At 40.1% G+C, this 13,857-nt stretch overlaps 1 protein-coding gene across 5 annotated transcripts in view; it reads right to left on the bottom strand.

The window, feature by feature from the left end:
* The window catches only part of MID1 (midline 1), a 366,041-nt gene that overhangs the window by 205,853 nt on the left and 146,331 nt on the right, over positions 1–13,857 (bottom strand). For 2 of the 5 annotated variants that reach the window (XM_032779758.1, XM_075060551.1), the window contains exon 1: positions 12,381–12,632. The exons of the other annotated variants lie outside the window; for them this stretch is intronic. The gene's annotated coding sequence lies outside the window, so the exon portion shown is untranslated. Of the gene's footprint in view, positions 1–12,380; positions 12,633–13,857 lie in introns of those variants that run through there. 5 annotated transcript variants of the gene reach the window in all.

Here is a 13,857-nt window from a genome sequence, read left to right as displayed (position 1 = left end):
TTTTTTTTTTTTTTTTAAGGAAAACAGATATTGTCCATGATTTTTTTCTGCTTTTTAAAAACCCTTAGTTTTCGAACCAAAAAAAGTTGATGGAAAATATTTGTCCAATCCTTTTAATGAGCTTTAGAGCCTTTTAGCACTAGCTGATGCTGAGAATCAGTGATACCTTGTAAAGAAGTTCTCAAAACTGGGTTTGTGCCGAGATGCGGAAGGTTTATTTTTCCCAGGGCCGCCCGTGGGGGGGAAGTAAGTGGGGCAATTTGCCCCGGGCCCCGCAGGGCCCCCCACGAGAATATAGTATTGTAAATTTTTTTTTTATGGAAGGGGGCCCCGAAATTGCTTTGCCCCAGGCCCCCTGAATCCTCTGAGCGGCCCTGAGCACAGCACGTTAGTCTCAACCACAATACAAGTCTGATTCTTGTTACTGAAGTCAACGTTCGCAGTTTTACCGGAGAAAGTTTGGAACCAAGTGTGACAGTTCTCTGGGTTCCCAGGACTGAGCGTCACCTTGTTATCCCCTCCTTGTAGCAACAGGTAGCCTCACTGGACTCAGCGAGGTGTTGGCTCCCTAACCCCATGCTACTCACGCACTCTTCTCTGGGTCATGCTAGTAGGGTTGTCAATTTTGGTTGGATGTATTCCTGGAGGTTTTATCACAAGACAATCTTGAATTCAAGATTAATCTTCAATTCCTGGAGACTCCAGGACAATCTGGGAGGGTTGGCAACTCTACATGCCAGCCCTATCTTTGCCCTGCAGGTTAACAATAGGTGTACCCCAGTCCGAGTTCCTTTGAATCATTCCCCTGTGATATCCAGCCCTTGACACTACTCACAGAAATTCCAGATCCTCTGCCCACAGAGGAGCAGTGTAGCCCAATTTTACCTTAAATCACAGTTCCTATATAACACAGCACTTGTGAGCACTTACAATAAAACAAGAGAGGGTTCATTTTTAAAGACTGGAGATTTAACTAGAAACAAGAGATAATGGTGGAAATGAATGTTTACAATACAAAACAAACACAAACCTGGGTCTACATGTATCAATAACTTTCCTAAAGTAGGTTCTCCCCCTCCCCCGCCAAGTCAGTCTGTTGCAGAGCTGGCTGGCTTCACAAAAACCAGGACCCAATTCTTCATGAGAACATCCACACTTCCCAAGAGAGCCCACCTGCATCCTTTCACTTAGGCAGCTTCTCTCCACTCTAATATATGCAATCAGTCTTTTGCCAATAGTCACAGACATGGCAATCCCCTGTCTGACGTAATGCCCGCTGTTTTACCTCCAAGTGATTTTGATTGTTTGCTGTTGACTTTGATGGTTTCCATTGATAGTCTTGGGATGGAGTAAGGCTAGATCATTGAACCTTGCCTTCCATCACTGGCTAACCAAAGAGGGGTGACTATCCTCCTGCTTGAATGGGCTCTCATCAAGACATACTATCCCCTCATGACTAACTCTTACTCCAAGTCCATAAAGCATATTCCTTAAATATTATCCACTTACATCTCACAATGATTATGAATCTTGACCACTTATAAGCTTTCTCTAGGTACCTTTACATGTTATTCTTTATAGATAAATAGCCTGAGAGATGTTTGGTATAATAAGTGTTAGGTCCGAGGTGAGGAGTTTGCAAAAGACCAGGGATCTTGGCCAACAGGCCTCTGTGTCAAACATGGAAATTCCCAAACTGGATCAGATGAGGACCATTTAGTCCACTATCCTGTCTCTGACAGTGGCCAGCACCAGATGCTTCAGAGGAAGGTATAAGAACTTTGCAACATGCAGATGTAGGATAATCTGCCCTCCACTCTAGGTCTCCTGCTGGTCTCTAATGGAAACTGGCTTATGACCTGAAGTATGAGTTACAATTATTCCAAAATTTTTGGATAACTCTAGATATTCTTGATATCTAGAGCTGGTTGGTAATTTAGCTGAGAATTTTCATTTTTCTATCGGGAAACCAAATTGAAATGTTTCATTTCTGGTCAGGTCAGAATGAATTGGAATATTTCATGTTTTCAGCTGAAACATTTCACTTCAAAAGAGTTCAGCGAAACATTAAACTCAATTTCCCATCAAAGCATTGCTTTGAGGGTTTGCAGTTCAGACTCCATTCTCTATGGGCCAGGCTCCCATGAGGACTATAATGCAATGTGCATTTCCCTCTGACGAAACTACTTAGTGCATCATGAGTCATATTACTCTGGATATATTATGGGGGATGTAGCCCAGCTATGGAGACTAGCCTCTACGGAAGAAAGGGAATATCAAGTGCCTGAACTACAACTCCCATGAGGTAACGTGCTACTAGGGGAAAATACAGTTTAGTATTTAACAGGCTCAGAATGAAACATTTTAAATCAGTTCAATAAACTGAAAGGAAATATTTCATTTCAAGAATGTCAAAATGTTTTGTTTTTTGTTGAAAAGGTAAATTCTGAATTTATGTCCTGCAAAAAAATTGGGAAAGAAGGGAGACACGCAATCGGGTTCATTTTCTAAACTTTTCTTGCTCTCCTAATTAGCGGAACTTAGCATTCTCCCTGAAAACACTGGGCCTGATCCTCATATTATGTAAATCAGCAAAGCTCCATTGACTTTGACAGAAACTGCCTATTTATATCAGTGGAGGATCTGGACCTTTTTATTTAAATATCAAGTGATTCTGCTCATTACTTTACTAGCTTCACAGTATTATGGCTCAATCTAGCAAATGTTTTAAGCACATCCATAGCTTTATTCACGTGAGTAGTCTGAAAGAAACTGATCAGAAAACTAAGGCTGTCAAGCAATTAAAAAAATTGTGATTAACAGCACTGTTAAACAAAAATAAATGGATCTATTACATTTTTGGATGTCTTCTACATTTTCAAATATATTTCAATTCAACACAGCATACAAAGTGTACAGTGCTCAGTTTGTATTTATTACAAATATTTGCACTGTAAAAAACAAGACAGTATTTTTCAATTAACCTAATACAAGTACAATAGTGCAAACTCTTTACCATGTAAGTTGAACCTACTAATATAGAATTACGTACAAAACTGCATTTCAAAACAAAACAATGTAAAATGTTAGAGCCTTCAAGTCCACTCGGACCTACTTCTTGTTCAGCCAATTGCTCAGACAAACAAGTTTGTTTACATTTGCAGGAGATAATGCTGCCAGCTTCTTGTTTACAATGTCACCACCTGAAAGTGAGAACAGGTGTTCTCATGGCACTGTTGCAGTCAGGTCGCAAGATATTTACATACCAGATGCACTAAAGATTCATATGTCCCTTCGTGCTTCCACCACCGAGCTTCCAAAGGACATGCATCCACGCTGATCCGTTCTGCTTGATAACAATCCAAAGCAGAGTGGACTGATGCATGTTCATTTTCATCATCTGAGTCAGATTTTCTTTTTTGGTGGTTTGGGTTCTGTAGTTTCTGCATCTGAGTGTTGCTCTTTTAAGACTTCTGAAAACATGCTCCACACCTCGTCCCTCCTAGATTTTGGAAGGTACTTCAGATTTTTAGACCTTTGGTCTAGAGCTGTAGCTATTCTTAGAAATCTCACATTGGTACCTTCTTTGCATTTGGCAAATCCTCTCTGAAAGTGTTCTTAAAAAACCATCTGCTGGGTCATCACCTGAGCCTGCTATAACATGAAATATATGGCAGAATGCGGTAAAATAGAACAATTCTCCCCCAAAGAGTTCAGTCACAAATTTATTTAATGCATTATTTTAACGAGCATCAGCACGGAAAAATGTCCTCTGGCATGGTGGCTCAAGCATGAAGGGTCATAATGTTTAGCATATTTGGCACATAAATACCTTGCAACACCAGCTACAAATGTGCCATATGAATGCCTGTTCTTACTTTCAGGTAACATTGTAAATAAGAATCAGGCAACAGTACCTTCTGTAAATGTAAACAAACTTGCTTGTCTTAGTGATTGGCTGAACAAGAAGTAGGCCTCAGTGGACTTGTAGGCTCTAAAGTTTTACATTGTTTTTGAGGGCAGTTATGTAACAACAAATCTACATTTGTCAGCTGCACTTTCATGACAAAGAGATTGCACTTCAGTACTTGTATGAGGTGAATTGAAAAACCTTCTCATCGTTTTATTACAAATATTTGCACTATAAAAGTGAGCACTGTATAATTTGTATTGTGCTGTAACAGAAATATATTTGAAAACAGAAAAAAATCCAAAAATATTTAATACATTTCAGTTGGTACTGTTTAACAATGTGATTAATTGCAATTAAATTTTGAGTTAATCGCATGAGTTAACTGCAATTAATAGACATCCCTACAGAAAACTCATGTGAGTAAAGTTACACAAGTGCTTAAATGTATTCAGGAGAAGGCCATATTATATGGCACTTCTACTCCGCTCCCCCCAATACTTAAAATTTAGCTAAATGAGGACAGTAAAAGTCAGTGCTTTTCACCTCTCTTCCTAATCTAATTACAAGATTTATACGGATTCCCCTAAGCAAAACTGTCATTAATGTACAATTAAAGCGGGGATTCTGTTCCCCTTACAAAAGACTAAAATGTATTATAATATAACATTGCAGCTGACAACATAAATGTCAATGTCAGAATATTTTCTGTTAAGGATATAACTAACTTGTCCATTGTAACTTTTTCATTGCATGATTATATTGTATTCTGCTCATCACGTCAGCCCATACCAAGAGGCAGCGGCTGTGGGTTTGAAGCAGACTTGGTATGGAACTGGAACAACACGTGTAAGTTTTACTATCAAAAACCCAAAGAGAAGTGGCCCCAAATACAACGTTCAAAGGGCACTCGTCAGATTTTGCATGTGTCAGAATCATTTCTGCACATACATACACCAACTGTACCATTAATTAAATGCTATGCACCACTGAATCTCACTAAGAAAATGGCACAGGGCCTAATCCTGTGCTACTGAAGTAAATGAGAGTTTTACCTTTGACTTCTGTGGACCAGGATCAAAACACGCCCAGAATTTTGACTCAGAGTTGGGGAGTTAAAGGGTCAATAGTTAAGATGTGATGGACTATCAAGCACCAACTCCTTTCAGCAGTAATAAAAATCTTAATTCAACTAGATAATTATTGTGGCAAAATATTGTCATCATTATAGTCCATTTTGTTACAATAAAAATTGATACCAAACCCATTGTATCTTCTCAGGCACTGTCCCACTGGGCCAGGAGTAGAGCTTTAGCTTTCTCTTAATCTTTTAAGTATTTTTCAAAGAGTGTTTAGACCAAGACATGTTACAAGAAAAATCTAATCATATTACAGGGCCAAATAAAAACACCTTAAAGTGTTATATTCCCGTTTTTTTTGAATTGCACATCGTTCCATCCATATCACCATAAGATGGTATAATAAATATCTACAAGGCTTCAGGAAACAAGGAAGTATCACTTTGAAACATTAAGAGCTATTTTTATTATAAACATCAGATCAAACTCAACTTCATCAAACCATTTTGGTGCCTTTTAAGTTCCATATAGGGTAGATTTCATATTACAGGCTTGAGATATCAAGGGATGTTCAATAACTCTTTACAACCTGCAGAAACAGTATAAGCACGAAATAGCAAAAATGTACAGAAAAACTGCAGCAAAAGGTGGACTAGTGTATGGGAAACCTTAAAAGGTTTGGAAGTTCAGTTCAAATAAGCTCTGAAAGTTCTGATGCTTATTCGAACCTTTATCCACACTTTTGTGTGTCCCTTTTCTTTCTCTCTTACTAGTGTAAGAGGGGGACCAGACCTGCTATTATGGGGAACTTTCCTGGCTTATACACTACCCCAGTAAAGTGGGCTAGCGAAAGGATCTGAGTCCTCACTCCCCCATTCTTTATCCAGAGGCCTGCCTGACCTCGAGGGCTCCCTTCCACGCTCCTGTGTGGCAGAGTCCTCGTAACCCCAACAAGGCTGGGCCCAGGATTCCTGGGGGCCTTGACCTCCAATTTTGCCATGGTCACTTAGGCAGAGGCTAGGCGAGGGGTCAGCAATCTTTCAGAAGTGATGTGCCAAGTCTTCATCTATTCATGCTGATTTAAAGGTTTTGCATGCCAGTAATACATTTTAATGTTTTTAGAAGGTCTGTTTCTATAAGCCTATAATATATAACTCAACTGTCATTGTACGTAAAGTAAATAAGGTTTTTAAAATGTTTAAGAAGCTTCATTTAAAATTAAATTAAAATGCAGAGCCCCCCGGACCAGCGGCCAGGACACCCAGGCAGTGTGAGTGCCAGTGAAAATCAGCTCGCGTGCTGTCTTTGGCACAGGTGCCATAGGTTGCCTACCCCTGGGCTAGGGTGTCCCCACTCCACCATGCTCTCTCTGCACTGGATGCTTCCCTGACCTACTGATCATAACAGTTCAAAGCAAATACAATTTATTATACAGCAATACATTTTAAAAAATAAGGAAAAACTGAGAAAGGTTAAAGGAAAACACACAACCCTGCTCTGCGGCATGGGGACATCACAACCAGCATCTCTGGAATGTAAGAGAAGGCCACAGTCTGTTTCTCACAAGTCCCAGGCCTCCTTCTCGGGCCCTGGCTGTGCTGCAGGGATGCTGCGGGTTGGACACTTGCTCTGGTGGTGGCCACATGCTCTCAGGCTCTAGGTGGCAGGACTCTTCTTCCCAGTGTCAGCCACCCACCGGGGTTATGATCCCCCACCCCTAAGTCTGGCCTGTAAAGCCTCTTGGCTGGGGGCCACTGTGCTGGGCCCACTACCCAGGGTCCCCCTTTGCTTTCCCCAGCTCCTCACCGCACCCAGCTCCTAACTGTTCCAGCCTCAGCTCCAGCTCCACTCTGCCTCAGCACTGATGCTGCTCTGGTTCCAGCCCCCTGGGCTGCTTTTTCTGGCCCCTCTGGCTATGGTTGCTGCAGCTCTCCTCCTAGCACAGGTCTGCTCTCTGAGCTACTTCTGTGGCTCTGCTCCCAGCACTGACTTGCTCCCTGGGCTGCTTCTCTGGCTGGCACAGCCCTGCTCCCCAGCTCAGCTTGGCCCCAATCTGTGACCCAGGGAGCTCCAGCTTACATGGAGGATGGGACCACCCTGGCCTCCTGACTCCCTCATTAGACTGCCCATGCCCTGCCAATCAGGCTGACCTAGAGTACTGGCCTCTCCCCATTGTCCCTGGGCACTGTCAGTCTCAGGGTCCTGATTTCCTATTGATCCTTCCCCTTACGTTTAGTACTGGGAGCTAGCCAACCGAAACCCACCCACTGAGTGTTAGTAAGGGGACAAAAGTCCCCTTACAGTCATCTCTGCCTCCCCACCCCTATTTCCTCCCACCCCATCTGATTCTTCTCCCCGACTCCATCTTTCTACTCTGCTGAGCTCCAACAAGTCCCCGGAGCATTTACTAATTCCTCAGTCATAAAAAGTATCCCCGACCCACCCTCCAGCAGACTCTTTACCTTTGGTGCTATTCTGTTGATGGACTCTACGGTCTGGCACTATTTTTACTGAGCTCAAAAGCTTCCCCAGGTTAGAAGGGGTCCAGAATGCATTGCCCCCACCCTTGATCCCACAGAAGCCCTGGAATTTGTTAGGTTGGAAGTTAGCAGCCAGTGCAGCAAAGAATGCCAGACATTCTGAGAACTTGAGATGTATTTCATCAAAGGTAGAAGCCTGTTGGGGATTAGTGAGAGAGATACACATCTAAATAATTTAGAACCTAATAAAAGGTTTAGGTATGGTTCTGTTCAAGATGGGGGAGAAGGCTCAGATTTTATCTGTTCCAAGCTGGTTATGCACATCCATTGTGTGTGTGTATAAATATTAAATAATATGATATTTATAAACTAATGATATCATTAAGTAATTCAGTATAAAGTTAATAAGGAAGTGGCTATGTCTGCTCTGAAATGTTTACTCTTAACTCTGGTTTAAATTCTATCATGTAAAAGTTTTTGTGAACTTCAAGTCTGACCTCTACAGGTACGTAACTGAAATGTTATCAAAAGATACAGTACCTAAGTTGTACAAAGGTTTTATTTGGCTTTATGTAGTGTGTCTTCCAACCACTGATGAGGTGTAAATATTTAAGGTTTTATTTTTAAAATCACTAATGAGCATTTGGTTCAAACAATTGCAGTTTTACAAAAGGTGTATACTGCACAATAATCAAATAGCACCATTTTATACTCAGATTTATTTCCCCTCTCCACCACCACCCTCAAACATGGCATGATCTTTCATAGCTACAGAAGAATGTTATCAATTGGAAAACAACAAATTTGAGTTTTTCAAAACTTACGTTTTTAAAATGTCCTGTTCGGTGCCACCTTTTTCTAATCATAACCAACTATTCTAACAAACTATCCTTTGTCCAGTGATTGAGTCCCCTCTGTTCCCAGAAACCTACAGCACATGTTGCCATAGTTACTCTGCATGTCTATTTACCACACAAGTGATCAAAGAAAGCAAACACACACACACACACACACACGCAAAAACCTTGCCAGACTTCCTACCGGGTAATGTCCAGCCACTAATTAACTGATACACTCTCAGCCCACAGATTTCATACACTTGTTTTCTTTTTTGTATATGGCACACAAAAACAGAAGTCTAGAAGAATCTACCTCTAAGAAAAGACAGCCCCTGGGGAATTAAAAAAAAAAAAGACAGCATGAAACTCTAAGCAGCATTTCCTAAAGCAAGTCTTATGATTACAATATTTCAGGACAAGGATGTAGATTTCTTAGCAAGGAATAAATTAAGAATTAAAAAGGTGCACTAAAGAAAGTAGGAAATAGAAACCACATGCTAAAAAGCTAAACATCTGTACAGAAGAGGGATGATTTTATGTTTTACATGTGTTATCGACTAAAATTCTATCCAGCATGTATGCACTCTATGAATCATATATTATAAAAGCTATGGACTACAGCTATGATAAATAAGAACTGAAATGGCCTCTGTGCCTTACAGATTTTATCTTCACTTTTAATTAGGTTCATAATGATCCATTAGCAAATTGCATGCCTTATAGGACCCTTTTATAGGACTGTGGGCCCAGTCCCGCCCTGATCAAAGTCAATGACTTCGACTTGAGTGAAAAATAAAGCCCCAAATCCGCTTTCACATAACTCCTATGCTCTGCATTATGGTGTTAGTAAGTTTGAGGATATTATTTGTTGTGGGCAAAAATAGTTTGAAAATGGGTTTGAATATTAAAAATTAATTGATTATCTAGTTTCTATTAAATCCATTTGGGGAACCTAAAACAGATACCACACTGCCCTCTCCAGTTATAAAGTAAATACCAAGACTACAGACAAGCAAACTGTACCCAGCCACAGTGCCTCAATAAATCTTGGACTGCTGACACATCTGTGTTCTTATCTGAACTTCTGATCTTTGAGAGTTCTTACTCTTTTGATCTCTTTTCCCAAGTAGTAAGCTGGTCAGAGTTTTTGTACATGGAAATTTCAGTATCCGTAGTAAAGCTGAAGATTTGTTTCCTGGTACAGTATATATTTGGCTGGCATGTTAGGCCCTCTTAAGAAACTACACAGTTCCACTTCCTAGGGACATATTTTTGACTAGAAGCCTGAAATTTTCCAGCTGCAGAATTACCAAGGTGCTTTCAAAGACGTGATATACACAGCAGTTGTGAAGTTTCCATACAATTCCATTATAGAGGTTTCAGTCGAGTTATTATTTATATCAGACAGAACAGAGACAGTCACAGCCCTTGCTGAGGTTTTAAATTACTTCCTAATAAAAGGCTACTTCTTTTTACCTGTCTCATTTATGAATCTTAGCACAGCATTCCAAACAACCAAATAATGATGTCCTGTTAGGGACTGTTGGCCTGGTACAGCTGTAAAGCAGGTTGAATCCTATCAGCCCAACAGGCAGCATATTACATTTCTATGAGTAATTTCTGCTCTTCGGCTAGAGTAGTTAGCTGCATTGCACTATTTTGAACCTATGCACTATTGTTCAGTATCTGTATACTGCCTGTGGGCCAGATCATTCATCAGCACAATATATTTCATTTCAATGCTATGACACACAGATTTGTTTGATAGTTAACCCTGCAAATCCAAACTATACTATGATTATGACAACAAACTGGCTGGCAGATATAAAAGGCACATCTTTTCCTGAGTACTCATTCTCTTCAGAAATTTTCAAATAAAATCAGAAGTGATTCCATCTCATGCCTCCAATTTCAAGGCACTTCAGTTCCTGAATATTTTGCTTCCTTATTTTGTACTGTCCTTTGGTCATCACATTTTGAGGCTTATCAAGATCTCCAATTACCATTTTAAAGATGCATAGAGGCTGTTTGATCAAGATATGCATGATTAGTCCCTTCAACTCTAGACTATTAGGTCACTAGCTTTTGTTCAGCAAGAATTAGCAGTAAACACAGATTTTTCTCTGCCAAACTGAAATATTTCACACACAAATACCACTGAAATCCAGTGGCAACTTCAGAATTGCGCATGTGGTATAAGTAAGGTCAACCAAATTGGGAAAGCTTACACAAAAATGTGTGTCTAAACACATGGGGCCGATCTTCACCACCTGTGAAGCTCCATTATGAAGCTATGACAATTTATACCAGGCAAAGGTCTGCCCTATTGGATCTGGTTCTTCTCTCATGTACAGAGGGAAAAAAACAGGAGTAACTTCATTAAAATTAATGGGGCTGCAGAAATGTAAAGCTACTGTGAGGGGAGAATCAGGCCCACATTCTCAACTTCATGGATGCAACTTCCCAGGAGATACTGCTGCCATAGAAGAAGTGGAAAGAGGAGAACTTCTGTTGGATGGAGGTAGGTATTATGTAATGAGTCAAAAATATCCTAATGCTAAATCTCTCCCTCCTCTTTTCCTTTTATTGGGGAGCCCCGGAAGAATTTTAGTGCTTTTTATTTTCTCACTAACTCCCACCCCTCTTTTTCCTCTTCTCCTCTCCTGGTTTCCTCCTCTTATTTATTCACACACACAAATACACATTTTACAACCTTATGCTTCAAATAGAAGCACCCCAGATGGGCAGCACTCATCTGTTTGTAGCAATGTTTTTGTATTTTCTTATGCTCTGACATATCATATCCCAACTTTCTTCTGATCCTCTTTGACGCCTCCCTTTTTAGGGTTCTTTTTTCTGGTGACACTGCATTCTGCTGATCACATAGATAAAGGACTAATTGAACCCCAGCAATGCAGTATTTAAACTTTAGTTTCCATTTGCACTCCACTGTGACAAGAATTCCCTCCCTCCCCCAACAACTTTTTAAAAGGTAAAAAGCAGGTTTTTGCCCACTCGCAAAAACTGCTTTTCGTCCACATATGGCAAAATGGTCTAAAATACATGAGTGCTTCCTTCTTGTTTTCAAAAAGTGGTTGAAAAAACAAATGCTCCATTTCCACTGCAGGTGCAAACTCTACCCCTGCTTCTACCCTTCTCTCCCCTCTACCTCCTCCCCCACCATGCTCCAAGTCCTACTGATTTCAGAAAGCTGCCTGAATAGACTATGACTCTCACAAAGACACAAAAACATTTTTCTCAGAGCCTGACTTTCATACAGTGGCTATTCCTAAAACAAAGTATTGATTTTAAGATGTTGATTTGCCAGGGTCTTTAATTCAGAGCCGAACTCTGCTTAAAGGCTGAGATCTACATCTGCCAGTACTCTGTACTCTCCGTGTTCTAACTGCATATTTTAATTGCAAAACTACAAACAGCGTAGTATCAAATTGTTATCCCATTGTGACCTTCAACTTTGAGAAGAAGCAAACAGCTGCTTTTGTCCATTCATGTGGATAGCAAGCTTTTAAAAAAGTAAGCACGCTTGAATAATAATTGGTTTTCTAGGCTCTTTTCTGCAATGTTACAGTGCTTCTTTTGAAAACTGCTGAGACTACTATATATTAAAGCAACTGAAAAATTTAAGTATTGGTAATTTGTGTGTGAGTTGCTGTGCATGTTTAATAAATCACTCCCACACACCTCTACAGTTTAAACAACACATTCTTCTTTTATATGTCACAAACAAGGTTGTGAGAAAGTCTACACAATATATTTAATCTAGGGCAAACTGGAATTGATTTACATATCCTACAAACAGCTTTCATGCCCTTTACAAAATTGAATCAAACAATGAATTGCATGACATCACTTACTAGCAATAAGATCAAACTGAAAGTAAAAGCCCTTGGTTAATTTGTATTTATTTAAAAAGGATCTTCAGGATAAAAATCTAAAGGTTTCTGCAAATGTTATCTAGTCCAACAAAGCAAATATTTACAGACCAACCCAACTTCCCCCCCTTTGCTCCCTCTATTACAGATCTCTAAATGCTTTCCAGCATGTTCCTTACCTGCCTCATGTTTAGAATTCCATTATCCACCCAGCAGGAAACAATCTGAATTCAAATTTACAGTGTAATTTCAAAGTAAAAACAAAAATCCATCAGCAGTTTCCGTATAAACAAGCTGCTAAATTTCTCTCTCTCATTTTCCTTTATTTTTTGCTGTGGGGACTCTTCCTAATACAATGTCAAGTTTTGCAACCTTTCCTCTTGCCTATTAAAAGTCAGGAGTAGGGAGGCAACTGTCTGCCTTGCTCTTATTTCAAATCACGGCTCAGAGATGTAGTAGTTGGCTGAATTAGGCCATGAAATAGCCTCACCAATCAGCGGAAAGGGGAGGGAGGTATAACACAGAGAGACTGCCTACATGAGGATTAGGAAAGCTCTCAAGGATTTAAAAGACTGAAAGCAGCTGGAAACAGTGTCTAAGGCTACAAAGAGGGAAGTCAATTTGTGGTATAAGAGATTATTCCATTCTTATCTTACTGCTCTGGGTCTGCTCAAAGTTTAACAGGCTCCTGAGATTTAAAAAAAACAAAAACAAAAACACTTGAAATGTAAATAGCCCGTAAAAACTACCCAAATATTGGAGAGTTGCCTAAATACTTAACAAAAAAACTGTAAGGTGTAGTAACACCCATTCTATTTAGAACCACATATGTCACTAGCAATTTAAGAAACATTTGTTTTTGAAGTCCTACCAGATTGAAATACATAAAACATAACACAAGAAGTAAAGAGGGAAAAACATGCTATATTTAATTTACATATATAATAAATCCTCATTTGTCTCACTAGCAAATGTATAAACCTCTCCATAACATTTTTCTCCTTCCCTGGCGGGGAATCATTCTTGCATACAGGTTCCAAACCTAAGGTAGTATTGTACCCTACTTTGAATTTCAAGAAAATATCCAGATTCTAAAATACAACTGGTGGAGCTTTTTTGTTTTGCCCAATAGGACCTGTTTTCAGTTGCACAGCAAGCATAATCTGTCCCTTAGTGGCTTTCTTTTAAAATGGAGCTGTGTGTAACATGTGGCTGCTGCTTGACTTGCACCATTTTTAAGCCAAGGGCCAGATCTACAGAATTATACAATCACACCACCTCCTTGAGTCCCTAACCCTCTCACCTCCCCCCCACCGCCTCTCCCACCCCTCTTTCCCAGCCTCAAACTTAAGATCAGTTTAGAAGCTTGCTAGTTCCTCTGTTCCACTCTAAATGGAAATCTGTCTTTTGATCCCAAGGGACAATCAGGGAAATCTGATGTCCAAAGAAAAGCCCCATGGTCATGGATTTGCTACAGCAATGGCTGTTTCTATCAAGGCAAGAAGTAGTCACCACCCAGAAAATTCCTTTCAGCTCGAGGAATTTTTTGCACTAAGCTGCAGAATAAGGTGTCACAGGATGTGTTGCCAATAGTTAAATAAAGGGGTTCTTAAAATGTGTTTTCTTTTGGCCTGTGATAAGCTCCGTCTACCAAGA

The sequence above is a fragment of the Chelonoidis abingdonii genome, chromosome 1 (assembly GCF_003597395.2).
Source record: "Chelonoidis abingdonii isolate Lonesome George chromosome 1, CheloAbing_2.0, whole genome shotgun sequence".
NCBI lineage: Eukaryota > Metazoa > Chordata > Testudines > Testudinidae > Chelonoidis > Chelonoidis abingdonii.
Note: the sequence above shows the minus strand (reverse complement) of the source record. Positions and strands in the feature narration are given on the sequence as shown.